The sequence below is a fragment of the Castor canadensis genome, chromosome 1 (assembly GCF_047511655.1).
Source record: "Castor canadensis chromosome 1, mCasCan1.hap1v2, whole genome shotgun sequence".
Taxonomy (NCBI): Eukaryota; Metazoa; Chordata; class Mammalia; order Rodentia; family Castoridae; genus Castor; species Castor canadensis.
In genome coordinates this window covers 129761666-129780003 of record NC_133386.1, presented here as the reverse complement: position 1 = coordinate 129780003, position 18338 = coordinate 129761666, and the positions used below count along the sequence as shown (strand labels likewise).

The 18338-nt window shown below is 41.8% G+C and overlaps 1 protein-coding gene across 2 annotated transcripts in view; it reads left to right on the top strand.

Annotated features, from left to right (window-relative positions):
- The first annotated feature begins 1721 nt into the window (after nt 1-1721).
- The window catches only part of LOC109679280 (ferroxidase HEPHL1-like), a 54424-nt gene continuing 37807 nt past the window's right edge, over nt 1722-18338 (top strand). Inside the window, exons 1-2 of one of the 2 annotated variants that reach the window (XM_074082035.1) lie at nt 1722-1927; nt 17762-18006. The gene's annotated coding sequence lies outside the window, so the exon portion shown is untranslated. The remainder of the gene's footprint in view (nt 1928-17761; nt 18007-18338) is intronic. The other variant, XM_074082057.1, reaches the window with a different exon arrangement.

The following is an 18338-nucleotide window of genomic DNA, read 5'->3' as shown; positions in this document are numbered from 1 at the left end:
TCCATATCCTGAGCAGGACATTAACTTTTTTGTCTATTTAATCTGTATCATTTATACATCTCATTTCTGCTATGTAAAAGAACTTGGGTGGAATATGTCCTAATGAGATTTTTGCTAAGTCCAAAGCAGCCTGCTCTCCTGGGTTATAAACAAAAGTTATTCAGTCTGGGATATTTCCAAGTTCTACACACTCCTTGCTCCTCACCTCTTTTGAGGCCATGCTCAGAGATCACCCTGTGAGTTTTCTACAGTGGTTGTTAATGGGCCAAACTTCCAAAAATCACAGACTGAAGAGTAAATTTGAGTATAAGGAAAATGTGCTATGGTAATCACTCCACCAGGGTCCTTAAAGAAGACCAAATAAATAAATCAAAGACATTAAAACCTGAGTATGAAACAGTATATTCAATGTATATCTTATTAACATAGGTTACTTTGAAACCTGTGTTATGGAACACCTATAGGGTATCTATAATTTAAAGAAAAATGATTCCTTACTTGAAATTGGTGGGAGGCATGACAGATGGGACTTTGGGGAAAAGAAGTGGAAATAAAGCAGAAGAATGTTGGTGGAATGCAAGTTTTGATATGCAGGATGATACAGTCTCTCTTGGAGGGCATGGGTAAAAATGAGGACTTTAGCAAGCGTATTCTGTGCCAGGGGCTGTGGCAGACACTTTGTAGACATCATTATTTAAAATCGTTTTGATTCTGTTTTGCAGACAGAGACTCAGAGATTATGAAATTCCTTGATGCCGTTAAACTGGAAAATGATAGGACTAGGATTCAAACCCAAGTCTGTCCAACCTTGATGCCCAAGAGACTGTTCTCTTCATACTGCTGCTGTTCTACAGAGCAGCTCTGCATGGGGATCAGATCGGCTGCCCTCCAAGGTTGAACAAGGTCTCTTTCAACACTGAGGTTCTAGGTCACAGATCAGAGCACACAGAACAGCAGCAATTCCTTCACTTTTTTATCCAAACACCTGCCACTGAAGTTTGTCTCCAAGTTCCTGAGGGAGACGATTCCTTTACCATTGTCCCTCATTTAGGGAGAAAGGCAGCTCATCATTTAGGGATGGTGGCCTTTGAGATTTTGGCTAACCTGTGTAGTTGAGCTCCTCAAGTTTGCTGATGGGATCTGTGAAGATTTTGGGGAGCTGGTTTGTGAGGTACTGTAGTAGTAGTAGGGTTTTACGATGCTGTAATGAACTTTATGATGTGACTTGATTGTTTCATGTAGCCTCATAAAATGAGCTGGAGGGTGATTACATCACTCCTTCTGTATTCCTGACAGAGAAGAGGCCTTTTAGTGCTTGGAATATTTCCTGATGTGCCACTAAAACCAGCCTACTTTTCCAATTGTAATAATGCTCTGTAATAAATGTAGAGACAAGAAGAAGAGGTGGGGGGAACCATCGGCTCAAGTTGTTATACTACCATTCCTAGGAAAGATGAATGACTCATGTCAGAACAGAGTACCAAAACTTTCAGAAACAGGCCTGATTAGCTTGGGCAGTAAATTAATAAACCAGCTACACAGTTCTTAGATGGCTGGGAAAAGTTTTGTTGTTATAGCAACTGTCCCATTGAGCTTGCTCTGCTTACACAAGTTGTCAGTTTCTGTCCCAACCCCAAGCTACCTAAGAAGGAGGAGGCTGGGCCTTGTCCATTCCTTATTTATAACTAGCTCTGAGTGAGGGGGAGGGACCAACAGGCTTGACTCCTGTGCAGGAACTTGCCCGAGTTACATCCACAAATGCCTTGGAAGCAGCCAGCTGGCTGCATCCTTTTCCTCACATTCCTGGGTTTGTCTGGACTGGCTGTGCAGTTACCAGAACATACTACATTGGGATTGTAGAAGAATACTGGAACTATGTACCCCAAGGAAAGGATGTTACTACTGGGAAAATTTTCACAGAAGACAAGTGAGTGAACTTGGGGTTCTCACAGACTCCTGGGTTTGGTTTCTTTTTGGCTTTGAATGGGAAAGCCTTTATTTCTCGTGTAATGGGGTAATAATGGGGTAAACTGAGACCAATAGGAGAGTTTCTCTGTTGCTTTAGGAACCATAGCATGGATGGATCTATACTTTATAAGAGAAATTCTTAGCTCCACATATTCCCTGAACCTTGTCTGTGAAGACACATATTCACAGCCAATTATTTTGAATAATAGCTTATTCTAAAAAAAGAACAATTTTCACTAGCAATGTCTAGGGGGTTCTGGACTGTTTAAAAAATAATGGCAAACTTAGGATGAAGATTTGAGAATTTCTAAGTACTATTTGCTGTTAAAACTGTTTTCTTAGTTTTATTTTTTAGAGTGAAACTTCATAATTGGAAGTAATTTGCTTTAAGGAGTTATGTAGGGGGGTTGGCAATATTTAAAATAGGAAGAAATTGATATTTTAAGAGTTTCCTTGAGTCTACTTAAAAATGGCTTTTTGCATGGTGAGAAGTTTGTTCATTCATTCATTCTGAGGGCAATTTCCTGTTTCAGAGCCCATGGCTTAGTTGGGTGTGATGGTACTGAAGTGTCCAAATCCCCTGTTTTTTAACTTTTGCAGAAAATAGCTCTTGATTCTCCCCTTCCCTCCAGGGTTTGGGGCCTTAAATATCTTCCATCTTTCATGATGTCACCTTCTGGGTCTAGAAGCTGTCATGTGTATTTTCAACTTTGTGATTTGCAGAAGACACATCTGAGATGATTTGACAACCACTGTTGGGTAACTGAATGCTTGCTTCTTTCCTGATAGGCAGAGCCCATTACATTCAACATTCACATTCTATTTCCAAAACATGAGGTTAGTTGGTAAAATTCAGGAATGCACAGGGTCTTCCAGCAGTCTTTAAGAGCCAGGTCCCCCTGGAGGAAAGACCTAAGATGCAGTTGCTTTTGCTCCAGAGCTGCCTGCCTTTCCAACAGCAAAGGCCGCGTAGACATGTTTTGTTTATAAACAGTGATGGTGCTCCTGCCAACCAGCCTGCCAAGGACTTTTCCTTATGTGTTATACTGGGAAATTTAATATCTGTAGGGTTATTTCCAGAGAAAACTCTCGATTCCTTTCAACACTCCCCCCCGCACCTCAGCAACAGTGGTGGTGGTGATCTTTACTGTGACAAACTATGTGACAAAACTTCAATAGCCATCTCTAAAAATAGAGCTCCATTGCCTCAGAGGGGGGCCGGTAGAAAGGGGTCAGCATGAGCAGCCATAAGATGTCAGAATGTCCAAAACATGTACACTGAGCAGAGTGAGTACAGTCTTCAAGCTAAAAGTGCTATTGGGTTGCCTCTCTGTAAAAGTGAGTAAAAAACACCGAAATTCAACTTTTTTCTTAAAGTGTCCATGTCCTTTAGCTGTTTATGGGCATTTATTCTGAACCAGGAATTCCACTTGGGACTTTTAATGCACTACTTCCTGCAGATGTTACTATTTCCATTTCACAAACCAGGAACAGATGCTGGTTAAACACGTGCTGGAGTTTACTGGGTCAATAGCTGCACCAACTCATTGTCTTGGCTCCAGAGCCCACGTTTCCTCTGTCTCCTACCTGTTTCTTGGTAAAGGGGATTCTTTCCCATTGAATTAAATTCAGTTTTGGGGTAAGCCAGCAATTCCAGTAGTTAGAACTTTCTAGAAAGTCCTAATTCTTACCACAGGTACATTTAATCTCACTTGACAATCTCCCTGGAGAAATGTTGAAAATAATCACCAATGGTCTGTGACTAAGCTGGCTACATGGGTTTGTTCAAAACCCGAAAAGTGCTTTAAATATTCAAATACTTGAATACTATTTCCACAAAGCTGGGTACAGGAAGAAGTGAGGGGATTTCTCTTGATCATTTCAGCCAGAAGACAGTGCTTTGAAAAAAGTACAACAAAATGTGTGAAAACTCTTATGGTGAAAAAGAAAATAAGCATGATGGAAACAGCTACTTTAACATAAGATTGGATGAGATGGGTTCACAAATGCTATGGTTCCATATCAGTGGATCCCTGGTTTTGGAAGACGGTGGCATGCTAAGATATCTCATCCATAGGTATCCCCAGATGTTTTCCTCTGGTATGCAGAAGGACAGCATTTGTGTAGAGCTCTCTGCTAACTCTTGACTTTCCAGTTCTAGATTTTTGCAAAGGTGATGAAAGGAGAAATGACCTACAAATGTTTAGTATTAAGGAGCCCAGGTGAGTCTACAATGTACATTAGAAGATTCTAGTGGTTGTGGCAGGTGGCTCAGGGCAAGCTCCTCAGGAGGTTTGGTTGTAGTAGGCTGCTAATCTTGCTTGGAATCTACAGAATACACATTTCAGGTGCACATGAAGATGCCGTGATGGAGAGCCATATAGAGAGTTCAGTCTGTGTGCTCTGTGTTGTTCCAGGAGAAGAAAGGAACCATCTTTAATGATTTCATCATGCCTCGACTTCCTTCAGAATGAGTGACTGCATTCCTGACAATCTGCTATTTTGAATATTTAGATTTAGGCAAATGCCTGATATGTAGAGGACTCAGAGAGTCCACTGCGAGTGGAACTATCTTGAAATAGTAATCAAGAGACCTGACTCTAGCTCTTCATCTCCCTCAGCTTGCTTTGTGATCTTGAACATGTCATACCATCTCCCTGAATATCACTTTCCTTAATTTGTGTAGCAAGGCAGCTGAAATATCATTAGAAGTTACTTGAAGTACAGTTTCAAAGCATCGGAGATAATTTTTGAAACTGAATGAAAAAAATCTTACCTGACTTGCCAGTTCTGGAAAGATTTTTGCAAAGGTGATGAAAGGAGAAATGACCTGCAAATGTTTAGTACTAGGGATTGAAGCTAGAGAAGGCCTAGGAATGATAGTGGGGATGTGACAATTTTTGGAGTATTCTCTCTTTTTCTTTAGCTATACTTTTTTTCTCTGTCCTTTAAGAACTATCTCTAATTCTTTATTTTATGCATAAAGCTTTTCCCTACAATGCTGGTTCATTCTGATCTGTTTCTTTGCTAACTTGATTGGGGTCTTTATCACACACTTGGTTGCGGTATTTTTCTTCTGTCTTTATTGCTCTCGAAATTGTTTGAAGTACATCAGTCGTCTCTGATGTGGAGTAAAAGCACCATGATGACACAAGAGAAGGTCCAGAAATATTTAATAACCCCTCTTCTCTACATTGAACTCTGTCAATGAAATATCCCATGGAGGATAGAGCAAAAGGCCAGATATTTGAAATCACTAAAGCAAAAATGAATCACCTTTTAATTTAGTTGTTCTGGTTGCTTTAGATTTGAATAAAGGCAATGGGGCAAAAACTAGGAGAGCATGAGGGTGAGTGTCAAACTTGAACTCACGTAAAAACATTTGGAAACCACAACTTGGCATTACAAAGACCCTAATAAATCCTAATTCACAGGGTGAGATAGGAAATAAATTGAAAACATTTGACCAAGACCATATAGTAGCCAGATGGTTCAAAATTTAACTTTCCAACTTGGTACTTTTGCTTGATCTTACTGTTGAAAATATAACTGAGTCTGGGTTCACTAATATTCCCTTGAAAGTATAGGATTTCACAGTTAAATTCTATTTAGAAATAAATTCTTCAGCTAAATATATTCCTCTGCCTTCTCTTCCTCACTGGGCTTAATGAGGACACCAGGCTTCTTTGATTTACCTGGGGATGGTGTCAGCATTTTGATCCATTCATGCCAGTAAGGCTTAGGCTCATTAAGTCCTTAATTAAGGTGTGACTGTGCTTCAGTGGTAAAGCCTGGTCTTTAATGGGACCTGAGTGGGGTCACTTAGTTAAAGCCACAGTTTTCACCTTAGACCTCATGAATTAACCAACATACATGCAGGCTTCTTCCCAGTAAATGCAGGTTTTTGTGAATGTTCTCATGGGCAGAACTGTCCTTGGAAATGAGTGAGGCTGACCACTGCCCAAATCCCAAGTTTGTAGGGTCTGTTAGAGTTTACCTAACCATATTACCACATCAGTCCAGTTGGTGGGAAGTTTTCAGTGCTCCCAAGGAGGAGGCCTTATAATGGACCAGGAGGGAGAGACCCATATTATCTCTGTGAAACAAGAGCCAATTGAGGGGAAGCAAGTAGGAGATAGAGAGGTTTTTGTAAGCTTTGAAATTAAAGGAAAAGGCATCATCTTATTAGTGCTTGGTCTTAGACAAATTATGACTTTCAAATCTCAACTTCTCTCATATCCACGTCAAACATCATGGGATGGGGCTTAGGTACTTTCTATTTTTCTGACCCAATCATCCTTAGCATGTGGCTTCTTTCCCCAAAGATGTTTACAGTCATAAGATGACTCTTGGAAATCCAATCAGCATGTCTATGTTCCAGAAAGGAAAAGAAGGGAAAAGAATGGGCACAGTTTCTGCTGTATCAATTCTTTAAAGGGTTCTCATGGAAACCCTACCCAAACAATTGTGCCCACATCACTCTGGATATGCATAGATGCAAGGGGATTTTAAAATGCAGCTTTTTAGTATGTGCTTTTCTGTCTAAAAAAAAAAGTGGGATTCAATTCTGTTACTTCTAGGGGAGCATGAATAATAATATAAGACTGCTATCAGTCCTTGCCCCTCCTCCTACTCCATTCTCCTGTTTCCCACCAGTCATAAGCAACCTCTTGGTCCCCATCTTCCTTTTCCCTCCTCCTATTACAGGGTCCTAAGGTCTTGATGGGATCTGGAGAATACACAGATAACATAATAGCTAAGTGTCCCCAAGTCCTTACTGTGCTCTAGTCATAAACCATGCAGAAGTCAACAATCTTCTGTTCATGGTCAAGGGACCCAGGAGACATAGGGAATGTTTTCCTAGCCAGCAGCGGTCTATCAGAGGTACCAAAGCACCCACCTTTCTCGTGAAGTGTGGGGCTCTAGCATCAATCAACAAATTTAGAATTCTTGCTCCACTTACTAGGCAAGTAATTGAATCTATCTTTGGTTCACTTTTCTTATAAATAAAATGGGGATAGTGATACTTGCCTTAGGGCTGCTGTAACAAATGGTTACAAACTTATTGGCTTCAAACAAAGGCTATTTATTTGCTTGCAGTTTTGGAGGCAACAAGTCTGAAATGAAGATCTCATGTAGAGCTATAACTCACTGGAGGCTCTAGGGGAGTCTCTAAGAGAGTCTCTGGAGTTTTGGGATGGTTTCTAGCATTCCTTGGCTTATAGCCACTTCAATCCAATAGCTACCTTCATTTCCATAATAAATGGTAGGGGTTTCGTTTCAAGGGGTTTGAGAGAGCAGTTTTGTGGGGTAAAGTGGTTACTTTTCCCCCTTTTCTAAGAGAGCTTTACCAGAAATTATAACTGCCACTGACTGAGTATCACACCTCTTCTCATTTAATCCTTATGATGGCTCTATTGTGATCACTGGTTTACAGCAGAGGAATCTGGAGTTCAGAGAAACTGGGTCACTTCCCGCAATGGGGAAGTTGGGACAAGCTAGTTCTCTTTTTCCTTCACTGCGCAGATGTGTTTTTAACACAAGTTCTATGTGTTCTGAGGGGCTTTGGTGGAGATGAAGTGCAAGAAGGAAGGACCAAAGGCATAGCTGGTGCCAGGGAAATAAGGAATGCTTGAAAAATTCCCCATCTAACTAGGGAAGGAGTGGCTTCTGAGTTCTCGTGTGTAATTCTGTCTCCACCCTTTTTAGCCAAGTGGTACTTTTCTCAACCTGGTTCTGTTTTCTCCTCAGTGAGCAATATCCCTTCTCAAGCTCAGATGACTTTCTGTGTTCTTATTGTGACTACAATGATCTCACATGCCTGCTGTGCCCCACCTTCTTCTGACATTACTTCTTAGCTTATCTTTACCCCACATCCTATGCCACCAGACATTCGGGATCTGTAAAACATTGTTGGCACTTAACATATGAAATTATGTTTTGCTACATGTATTCTCCAATGCATGTGGTTTGATCTTCCAACCAGATGGTAAGTAAGTCTCTGGAGTTCAGGGACCGAGATTAATACATGTTGGCCCCAGTTTTTAGTTTCATGTCCCATAGATGCTCAACAATTGCTCCATTGTAAATGATGGGGAAAACATCCCCGTAAAAAATCCAGGAAAAGGGATTGCTGATGAGGTGTACATACCTGGTGAGTTACAAACTCCTCAGAATCTTGCCTGGACATTGGCACTGTTCAGATGATCTCCACAGGCAGGCTCTTTCTGACCCTGATCAATTTGTCCTTGGCAATGTGACGGACTAAATCCCTGCTTTCCCTTTAAGAGAGTTGCTAATGTGAATCTTCCCAAGTCTAATGGATTCCTTTCCAGCAGGAAATAAACACTTCCTGAGCTTGAGTCAAAATGTAGCAATGCAGGTGGGAAGAGTGAAGGGTCTGCCCCTTCCTGTGGCTACTCTGTAAATAATGCTGAGCAGCCCAGGTTCTCTGCGAGTGCAGCTCCCTACACATGGCTCCCTTGAGTGACTCCTGTCCTGTTTCTTGGGCAAGAGTTGTACCTTCTAGTACTCATAGGAACAGAGCTTCTTTCCTACTGTTTCTAATGCATAATGTGTTCTTAGAGCTAGTTTGCTGCATAGACTCTAAATAAACAAATAATTTCCCCCAAAATCTGCTCTTTCTCTTTTAATTCTCCACTTTCTTTTTTTACTTTCAACATTTTTAAATCAAATAGTTAACTATGGTTTTTATATTTTTGCTAAATATGATAGAAGTGTGATTTCCAGACATGGAGGCACACTAGAATTGTGTATTCAGAATTTGTCAGGTTATGTGGGAATAACAAACAAATCCCAAATTTCTGGGGCTTACATCACAAAAGGGTCATTTCTTACCCAGTGGAGTTCACGTTACTTCAGGGCAACTGTTGCTCTGGGCACTCAGAATTCCTAGCTGCTTTGATCTTCAGGCTTCATTCTCTTAACAGGAGGCTTCCTGGTAGCCAAGAAACAGAGGTATAAGGACAAATAAATGTCCTGACCCAGAAGTGAGTCCTGTCACTTCCACTCATAGCCCATCTGCTGGAAACCCCATGGCTCCAACTAATCACAAAGGCAAGATCTTTGCACTCTACTTCTGCTGGGATGAAAGAAGAAGGAGATGGCAAGTCCTGAAAAGCTCTACCACAGGAATCATTTGGTGAGCTTAGGAAAAAGCTGATGGCCTTGCCATCAGAAATTCTGACTCAGTTGCCCTGAAATGGGGCCTGGGAACCTAAACATTTGGCAAATGTCCCTCATGACTCTGATGCAGATGGTACATGGGTAGACACTTGAGAACCACTGCTTTAGAAAACCTAATCCCTGTAGGGACAACTATTAGCTATTTAGGTGATAAGACTGACACATGTCTAGCAATGTGCAAAAGAAGACAATGCTAAAATATGCAGCATATGCAATAAGTGTTGTGGGACATCAGTGAGTACTTGTCCCTCCAATGCTCCATTTTTGTCTCTTGTTTGGGTGGCTTCGGCAGACAAGTCATGATAACAAGTGCACTCCTGGAGGTGATGGAGAAGTCTCAGGCAGGGGTGGGGTCAGGTTAAAAGCAGCACTGTGCACGTGAGAGTGGGAGCATGAATGTTCAGCATGCATTTGCAGGTGTGTATGCTTGTGTGTGTGTGTGTGTGTTCATGACCTGGGTCCTGCATGTGCTGGGAGAACAGGATAGAGAAGTGGGTGGGGCTTCCCTCAGAGCCTGCTGGACTGACCAGGACCTATGAATAATTCATTATAGCCTTTTGCCCAACAGGCTGAGTTCAGATAACATATCAGTGATTGAATCTAATCCTTGCTCTGTCACTACCTTACTGGGTGACCCAGTGTCATCTATAAAGCGAGACAACTGCTGCCTACCCTGGTGATAATTAGGCAACTGCATATGGCTCATTTCTTACTCTGCTTTTCCTCCTCCTCTTTTTGATCAGAAGTTGTATTCATCTGCTAGTTAGCCGAAGACTAAAAAGTAGTGGTTTAAATATATTAGAAAAATTCTTTTACTTACACAAAAGATATCTAAAGATAGATATTCATCAGGGTCCAAGGTTTTTTTCTGGCTTTTCACTCAACCATCCCTAGTGTGTGATCCTCTTCTTCATTATCTCAAAATGGCTTCTGGAGTTCCAGTCATCATGTCTTCACTTCAGTTATGAATAAAGGGGAAGAGCAAAAGACAAAAAAGGTCTCTGCCAGCTACATGGAGAGAAGCACCATTGAGTGGCTTCTGCTTATGTACCATTGGCTAGAGTATATTACATGACTGTCCTAAGCTGCACCTGAGAATGATAAATGCAACAGCTTCTGTTACAAAGTTAGGGATCCAAACTTAACCCCCCTTCTTTTATAAGGGGAATGTAGGCCTCTGCCTCAAAGAGCAGAAGAGAGCCAGCTCTTGCTCTTGGGTAGACACACAGGCTCAGCCACGAGAACCCAGGATGTACACAGATGGGCCCAGGACCTCAGTCCCATTGCCTGAATGGGGACTTGCAAGGCAGAGGCTGTGGAAATTCTCTTTCCTCCAATTTAGGGAGCAGGTGCTGTGCTCCCCACTCAGGAGACCAATCCCGTGAAATCAGGAGAACTGATTTCAACCACACAGCTTTGTTTTGAGAGGTTAGAAGGTGTGTGAGAAAACGTTGGCACCTCAATGGCCAAACAGCCTGGCCTTTCCTAAATAAAATGTGAGTTTATTATCCTTTTACTATGAAAATGAGTCATTGGAAAAAAGTAAACAACCCGTAGCAGAAAAGAAGATGAACAAGAGTAAACTCATCCCTTTTCACTCCTGCCTGTGGTCTCAGTCCTCTGGTCCAGAGGCTACACTTTCTTGGCTTCTTGGCCACTTCGCAGGTGTTTTCTTTGCATATAGTTATATATTTAAACACACACATAGGTGTACAATACTCTTCATAGTGCTATGCGATTTGCTGTTTTGGTGCCTATGTGGCATAAATATGCTATCCTGCATTCACTCAGTCACTGGCTGAAGAACACTTCTGTCTTCCACATCCTTGCTATTACAATCCTTCTCTGACCCTTGAAACAGGAGTCTTGTTTTGTTGGTCCCATTATGTAGATTGGAAGCTAGGAAGCTGAGAGAAGGGAGAGCTTTGCTGCCTCTGGGAGGTCTGGCCCTGTGATTCCGGGAGTACATGTCCTTCTCTGGACAGTCACGTCCCTGGCTCTTCCACAAGGGTCCTCAATCTATGGCTTCCTCTTCCATCCTAGTAACTTCCCCTGCTGACTTCACATCAAGCGTAGGGAAGGATTGACAAATCCGAGTGACCTGGGAAGGTTAGTAATCCGGTGCCTAGGCAGATAAATAGTACAGGATTCACTCAACTGATATCTGCAAAAGTACTTGTTCAACTCTTACTTGAAGAAGAGGCTGGGGAAGGGAGGAGACCTGCTAGTAGAAGCTCTTAACCTCTCTTTGGCTGCAGCACAAAGGAGTCCAACCTGCACTATACTGGACTGATCCTTCTTGGAGTGGGTTTTGGTAACCACCTGAGATTAGTGGATTACAGGGTTTGGACCTTCCCTACCCATTTCCCAAACTCCATCTCAAGAAGCTGATCAAAGTCTTCTTTCCAATCCTGTACAATACTCGCCCTGGAAGAGTTCTGGAAGTTTTGATTCTCTCCACCTTCAAAGTCAATTTCCTCTACCCAAATGATGTTTCTATCTCACCAGTAATATTCTAGGACCCTTTAGTGGTGAGATCCAGCCAGTTCACATCTTTGGCTCAGTAGAGGATTCCAGAAGGTTTGCCAGCCTCTGAGGCTAGGATCAGTTTTATCAAAGGGGCTTTGTTGGGCTGGTGGAGTGGCTCAAGTGGTTGAGCACCTGCTAAGCAAGTGTGAGGCCCTGAGTTCAAATCCCAATGCCACCAAAAAGAAAAAAAAGGAAAATCAAAACAAATCAAAGGGGCTTTGTTGTTGGTGGGTTTGACCTGGTATATGATCATGTTAGGTGGTCTGTTTAAGGCTGGTAGAGAGAAAGAGAGTTATAATCACTTTTTAGCTTGACTTTAAAACCTTGCTGTGCTCTACTTAAATGCTTTTCTTTTTTAATTTTGCTGCTCTGTAAGCTTTATCTTATAAATTACAGAAATGGAAGGTGACTGTAAACCCTTTTTGTCAGTTTTTGGAATGCAGACCTAGAAAACAAAAGTCTATAATGTCGTGTGTTAGATTTCTGAGACATATTCTCTGGATATTTTCTGATGGTCGCAAATTGTACCCAGGAGCCAGGCATCATTGGAAAAATGCCTTGTGTAGTTTGGTTACAAGGGGAACCTAGTAAATGAACATGGGTGGATTATTCCCTAGTCATTGCCACTATGAGAAAACAGCTCAGTGTGTGTTCTTCCAGTGAGAGGTATGTCAGTTGTGAGACAGCCACACCCAAAGACCCTGAAGCCGTGTGCTGCCATCTGCATAGAGCAAGAAGAGCAACTATGCATTATGTGGGCTTCTACCCCTCCTCCACTACAGATACCTGGTATAGATCACATCATTCTTTTGATCTGGTTGATGTCAACCTTGATTTCTTTTTCTAAGCAATCACTACCAACAGATCAGTTTTAGGAAAGAAGATAAAACCTGATTGCCATCCTGGGCCTAGATAATCAGAATCAAACATGGCAACATAGGTTTTTCTGCAATATAGTTTGCAAAACTATTCCAATTTTAACTTGTCGATCTAGGGGCAAATTCATGGGGTTTTTGTTTGTTTGTTTTACTTTTCAAAGCCATTAAGTACCAACTCTTTCAGTCAATTTGCAATAGAAAAGTAGGCAGTAGGAAATAGAAAATTAGGCTGAGCATTAGTAATAAAAAAAGACATTTGAAGAAGTTTTATCCTCAATAGGCTCACAAACCAGAAATGTACATATCTTACCTTAATGCATTTTGGAAAATGTAACATAGTAGTGTATGATCAGAGCAGTGGGGTGGGTGTGAAGAGAAGGGAAAAAGGAAAAGTCTGAACTGAGATTGAAGGATGCTTGACAGATGGAGAAAGAAGTCACTGAGACACAGAAAAAAAAGAATGTACGGAAGTCTTGGAAAGCTGAAAGGATGTGGTGTGTTCCACAAAGAGTGCAAGAAGCATGAAGACCTGGAAGTTGGGGCAAAGAGAAAGGAAATGAGGCTGGAAAGGAAGCTGGAACTGGCTGCTCTGAAGAAGAGCCTTACTGCTTTGGTTGAAACTCTGGCTGCTTCTCTCCAGGTGCCTTCTCCTCCATCTGCCTCATTGATTCTTCTTTGATTTGGGAAGTGTCCCACTTTCTATTCATCACAAGATGGATTCCTAGCCACTTGCCGTGTTGACCTCTTACTCCATTATCCTGAGGAGTCTGCAGGATAGGCGAAGTGACCATTCATAGTTGAAACTGCTGGGAGTTTTGTAGTAGGAACTTCTTTGGTGCTTGTTTCTGACTCACTGATGAACTAACATCTGACAATCTCCTTAAGGAAACCATCTCTAGTTTTTTTGGAAGCCTCCAAACCATCTCTAGTTTTTGGACCTTTGGGGCTTTTCCCAATCTTAATGAAGCTAATGAAAATCCATTAGTTGATACTGAGGATATCAGACTTGCTGTGACTCCATCAACAAAGGAATGTTTCTGCTTGGATATAGAGGAGAGCTCTTGGGAATAGATGACATTGAAGTAAAGGGAGATAGTGAAATTTGCCAAGTTGGCCAAAATTATCCAGACCAGACCAGGCACATAGATACCATGTCTGGGTCATGGGGAGTGAGAAGTTCAGCTGAATCAGATTCCAAGATATAAAATCCCCCAAGTCAGGCATGAAGTTAAACAGAGCCTTGGTTAGGTATAGTGACTCAGTAATCCATCTGTGGAAACCCAGTATTGACGGCTTGATCCACTGAGCAGAATCTGATGGAAAGGAATCATATGAAAAGGTATGATGAAGAGAAGTCAAGGGTTTCCATCAAAATTGTCCTAAAACACAGATTTGGTTAAATTTCCCTGATCAAGAATCTTTTCCTTTTTTATTATTCTCTTTTTTTCCCTTTATAGCTCTTTTTAAAATTATTATTCATTTATTCACATGTGCATACATTGTTTGGGTTGTTTCTCCTTCCTGACCCCCTCTCCTCACTCTCCCTCCTCCCCCTCTCTTCCAGGCAGAACCTGTTCTGTGCTTTTCTCCAGTTCCATTGAAGAGTAGAAATAAGCAACAGTAAGAAAGATGTAGCATTTTTGCTGGTTGAGACAAGGACAGCTATACAGAGAGATTCCTAGCATTGCTTTTGTGTGCAAATGTATTACAACCCAGGTTGATTCATCTCTAACTGATCTTTACATTGGTTCCTGATTCCCTTCTCATGTTGACCTCTGTTGCTTTTAAGTTTCTGTATTAATTCCTTTGGAGTGGGTACATCAAATGCTTTCATGATCAAGAATCTTTAGAGAATTTTAATTGCAAATATAATTATGCCTAAATGTGTTAACTCAGAACTCAAATTTCTCCAGAATTCTATTCCCATCAAGTTTCCTGGCCATGCAAAGCTGCTTTTGGCTACCCAAAGTGACTGCTAATCCTTTCATCTTGACATCTTGCTCAAGTTATCCCGTCCACTTGGAGTGCCCATCACCTCTCCCTCACTCCTAAATTCCCCAAGCATGTTATTCTGTTCTTAGAATTCTTAGCCGTCTCTTCCGTGCAACTATCAATGTCTTTGTCTCTTCCTCTTGAACATAAACACACTCATTGGGGGAAATATCTTGCTCATTTTTGTATCCTAAACATCTAAGCCAACACCTTGCATGCTATCTGCTCTTGAAAATCACCTGAATGGTCTTCAAGATCACCCCGGAGCTGAGGCAGAGGAGATGTGTGCAGGAGTCACTGTTGAGGCAGAAAAGAGCCTATAGCAATCCAGGGCTTTACACTGGTCCCTGTCTGGAGTGGTCATGCATATTTAAGGGCTTGTCTCAGTGTGGGAACACAGTTAAATGTAGCTACTGACTTTATTTGGGTTCAAATATCTACCTCAGGTGGTTCTATCTTTGGGCAGAATAGAAATGTGGTGAGGTCTGATTAATGGATCTGTGGATTTACAGCTCCACCTGTTAATGTCTAGGGCTGGGGCCTGTTATAAGATAAGAATATCTGAGTCAGGCATCTGCCTAGAATTCTGACTCAGAGAGAAGAGACAAGTCAAAGGGGATCATTGTGCCCTGTGCTGAGAGGAGTGATGTGGAGAAAAATTGGTGCAAGACAATCTGGAGGAAACAAGGAGATTAGAGCCATCTTACAAAACTTCAGACTACCATGCCATAGGTGAATCTTTTAGGATACTCTAAATCTAACTAGTCTAGCCATCCTAGAATGACCCTAATATTCAACCTGGAATGACAGAACTGAATGAGTTGCTCATCCTGGCACAGAGTGAACTGCCTGATTACTTGGTTAAAGATTTTGGGCAATACCCTTTAGGAAAGGTGGGGATAATTTTTGTTGGAAAGAATCAGAAAAGGAAAAATAAACAGGAAGAGGTTGGGGCCACAGAAGAATAGAAAAGAGAAATGCTGGGTGACATCTGATAGGTATTTGACACATTTTTCAAAGGAATTTGATGAATAATTGAATTCTTAGAAGTGAATAAAGGAGAATAGAAAATATAAGAAATGGGAAAGGAAGGCCAGATGTGGCGGTGTACGTTTGTAATCCCAGTGCTGGGGAGGCTGAGGCAGGAGGAGTGTGCATTTGAAAGCAGCTTGGGCTACATAACGCAACCCTGTCCAAAAAGAAAAAAAGTGAGAAAGGGAAACACGATAAGGCGTCCCCACAATGATGGAAGCAATTGGACTTGGTTAGAGTGAAGAGGTAAACAGCAAACATCAAGTGAGCAAGAAACAGACAACTCTTGGGCCAACTATTCTTGGGCTAGTCGCTTGGTTGTCAGAAGCTCTGGACCTACATCCCCAAGAAACAATCAGAAGATCCTTCAAAGAGCCCTAGAGTTCCTCACATTGAACCCATTATCCACCTGGACCTGCCCCTGAACTAATCACTGAACTAATCTTTCTGTTTGGGGTATGAATGACATCAACTCTCCAGGTCTGGATCATATCCTCTCCTGACAATGATATATTAAGAGAACTTGGTGTGCTCATAGGTTAGCCTGGGTTACCTGCTCCATCACTGCAGCTGGAGGGGGAGCCCATTCAAAGCACACATAATGAGAACGGGAGAAGGATGCTGGTTTTGTAGAATTCCAAAATGTCTACCATATAAGCCTTTTCCTTCTTCTTTGCTTAGGTAACTTCTCTTTGTTCTTTGGGAGCATATCTAGACATTGATTCCTCTAGGCAGACTTGTTGACCTGTCTACCACTTCAGATTAGAGGCCCCAGAACATAGTTTGTGTTCTTATAACTTTCCCTTCCAGAATGGGAGATCTTTCAAGCAGGGGACTTGTCCTCTTCTCTGAATCCCTATTACTGAGTTTATGGCCTGACAAAAATAATGCTGTTGAATGAGAGAGTATACATGCATGTGCACTTGCAGGAGTGTGTCACAATCTGGGACTTGGCTTCTCACCCCCAGGCAGGACCCAGCTACACTGGGATGGCTGCTTTCACAGGAGTGGTGGAGCTTTTGCTCAAGCAGAAGCAGTTCTTCCTAGGTTAGAACTCTGTGCTATGCACGCACACTGAGTGTGGCAGTGGGCTTTGCCTTCCCAAGAAAAGCTGGAACAACCACTGCAAAGAGATGTCACCAGTACTGCTTTGGTCTTAGGCTCCCAGATCCCACCCACTAAGTATCCCCTTCACCTTGATGCCCCAGGAGGACATCAAGTCCTAGAATTATGTTTTTTTCCACATCCATCCATTTCCTTCCCCTTTCTGAACTCTTACTAGTCTCTCTACCCCTCATCTTAAAATTTGTACACCACAGCTATGAGAAAGGTCCTTAAATACCAATTATCATTCAGCTATTTTATGAAAAACCCCAGTGAGTCCTCAGGCCTTCCAAGAAAAATTCTAAATTCTTCAATCTGGAATTAAAATTTTCATTATCATCCACCCCAAGAATTGATGTGTACCCACATTTTCTACTCTTCACCTTCTCAGTTCAGTGCCTATCCTATAACCTGCTCTCCACCCTGCCAACATGCATGTCTTCCTCCTCATTGCCCATGCTGTTCCTCCTTCATGTGTTTACTTTCCCTTGTTATCCAAGCCTACGTCTTAATGCCTATGTTTGTCATGGAATATTTTCTTATGTCTTTCTCCCACAGTAACATTTTTATTTGAATTATTATATTTCTAGAAAAGCAGAGCCTGTATCTGTTGCATCAATCACTCAACTAACAATCACATATTACTTCGTATAAATTCTTGATTTTCCCATGATTAGAATAAAACCCTTTTGTCTCCCTCACAGCACCTAGAAAGTGCTGGAAGGCAGCAAGTACACGATGTGTTTGTGCACAGCATGTTAAATGAAAAGGGACAAAAGAGGGGTGTGACTTCAGAATTCTTTGATTTTGTTTTAGTTTGGCTATGGATGCTATGTGTGCCTTTTGACTTGTTGTCACTTAACTAGCTGAGCCTCATTTTCACATTTGGTAAAATTTTCAAGAATATTCTTACCAGCTCTACAGAGATAATGGATTATGGTGAACATCAAATTAGAAAGCATAATATAAACATTTTATGAACCCTGAAAGGTAAGCTATTGAGGTTTCTTTTTTAATCCTCAATTATAAAATATTTTCCTTCTTACTTTTAGACTTACAACCTTATTTCTCAAAAGAGGGCCCAACAGCATAGGTGGCATTTACAAAAAGGCTGTTTGTAGACACTTCACAGATGGGACCTATTCCACAGAGATCCTCAAGCCCCCCTGGCTTGGATTCCTGGGCCCCATCCTGAGGGCTGAAGTGGGTGATGTGATCGTCATTCACTTAAAGAACTTTGCTTCCTGACCCTACTCTTTGCATCCACATGGTGTTTCCTACGACAAAGATTCAGAAGGTAAATATTGATTCTCTGTTGTTGGGACTTCATCTCTATTTCCTAGGCCAGGTAACTGTCAGTTATAATTAAAGGGGTCACAAGTGTTCATCTGTCTTCTTTCTCTCCCTATCTTTATCTATCAGTTTCCTCCTTCTTCTTCCTCCTTTCTTGCTCTGCTTTCTGTTGACACAGAGTAGGGTCCTGGGCTCCCTTGCCATGTACCCACCATGCCCCCAGAAGCACACTTTTCTTCTGGCCCTCAGTGGTGCCAGGAAAGCATGCTGGGTGAAGAAAAGCCGGCTGCTGTCACCAGTGGCAGCCTGTGCTGTGGGGCTGTGGGTGACTGTCTC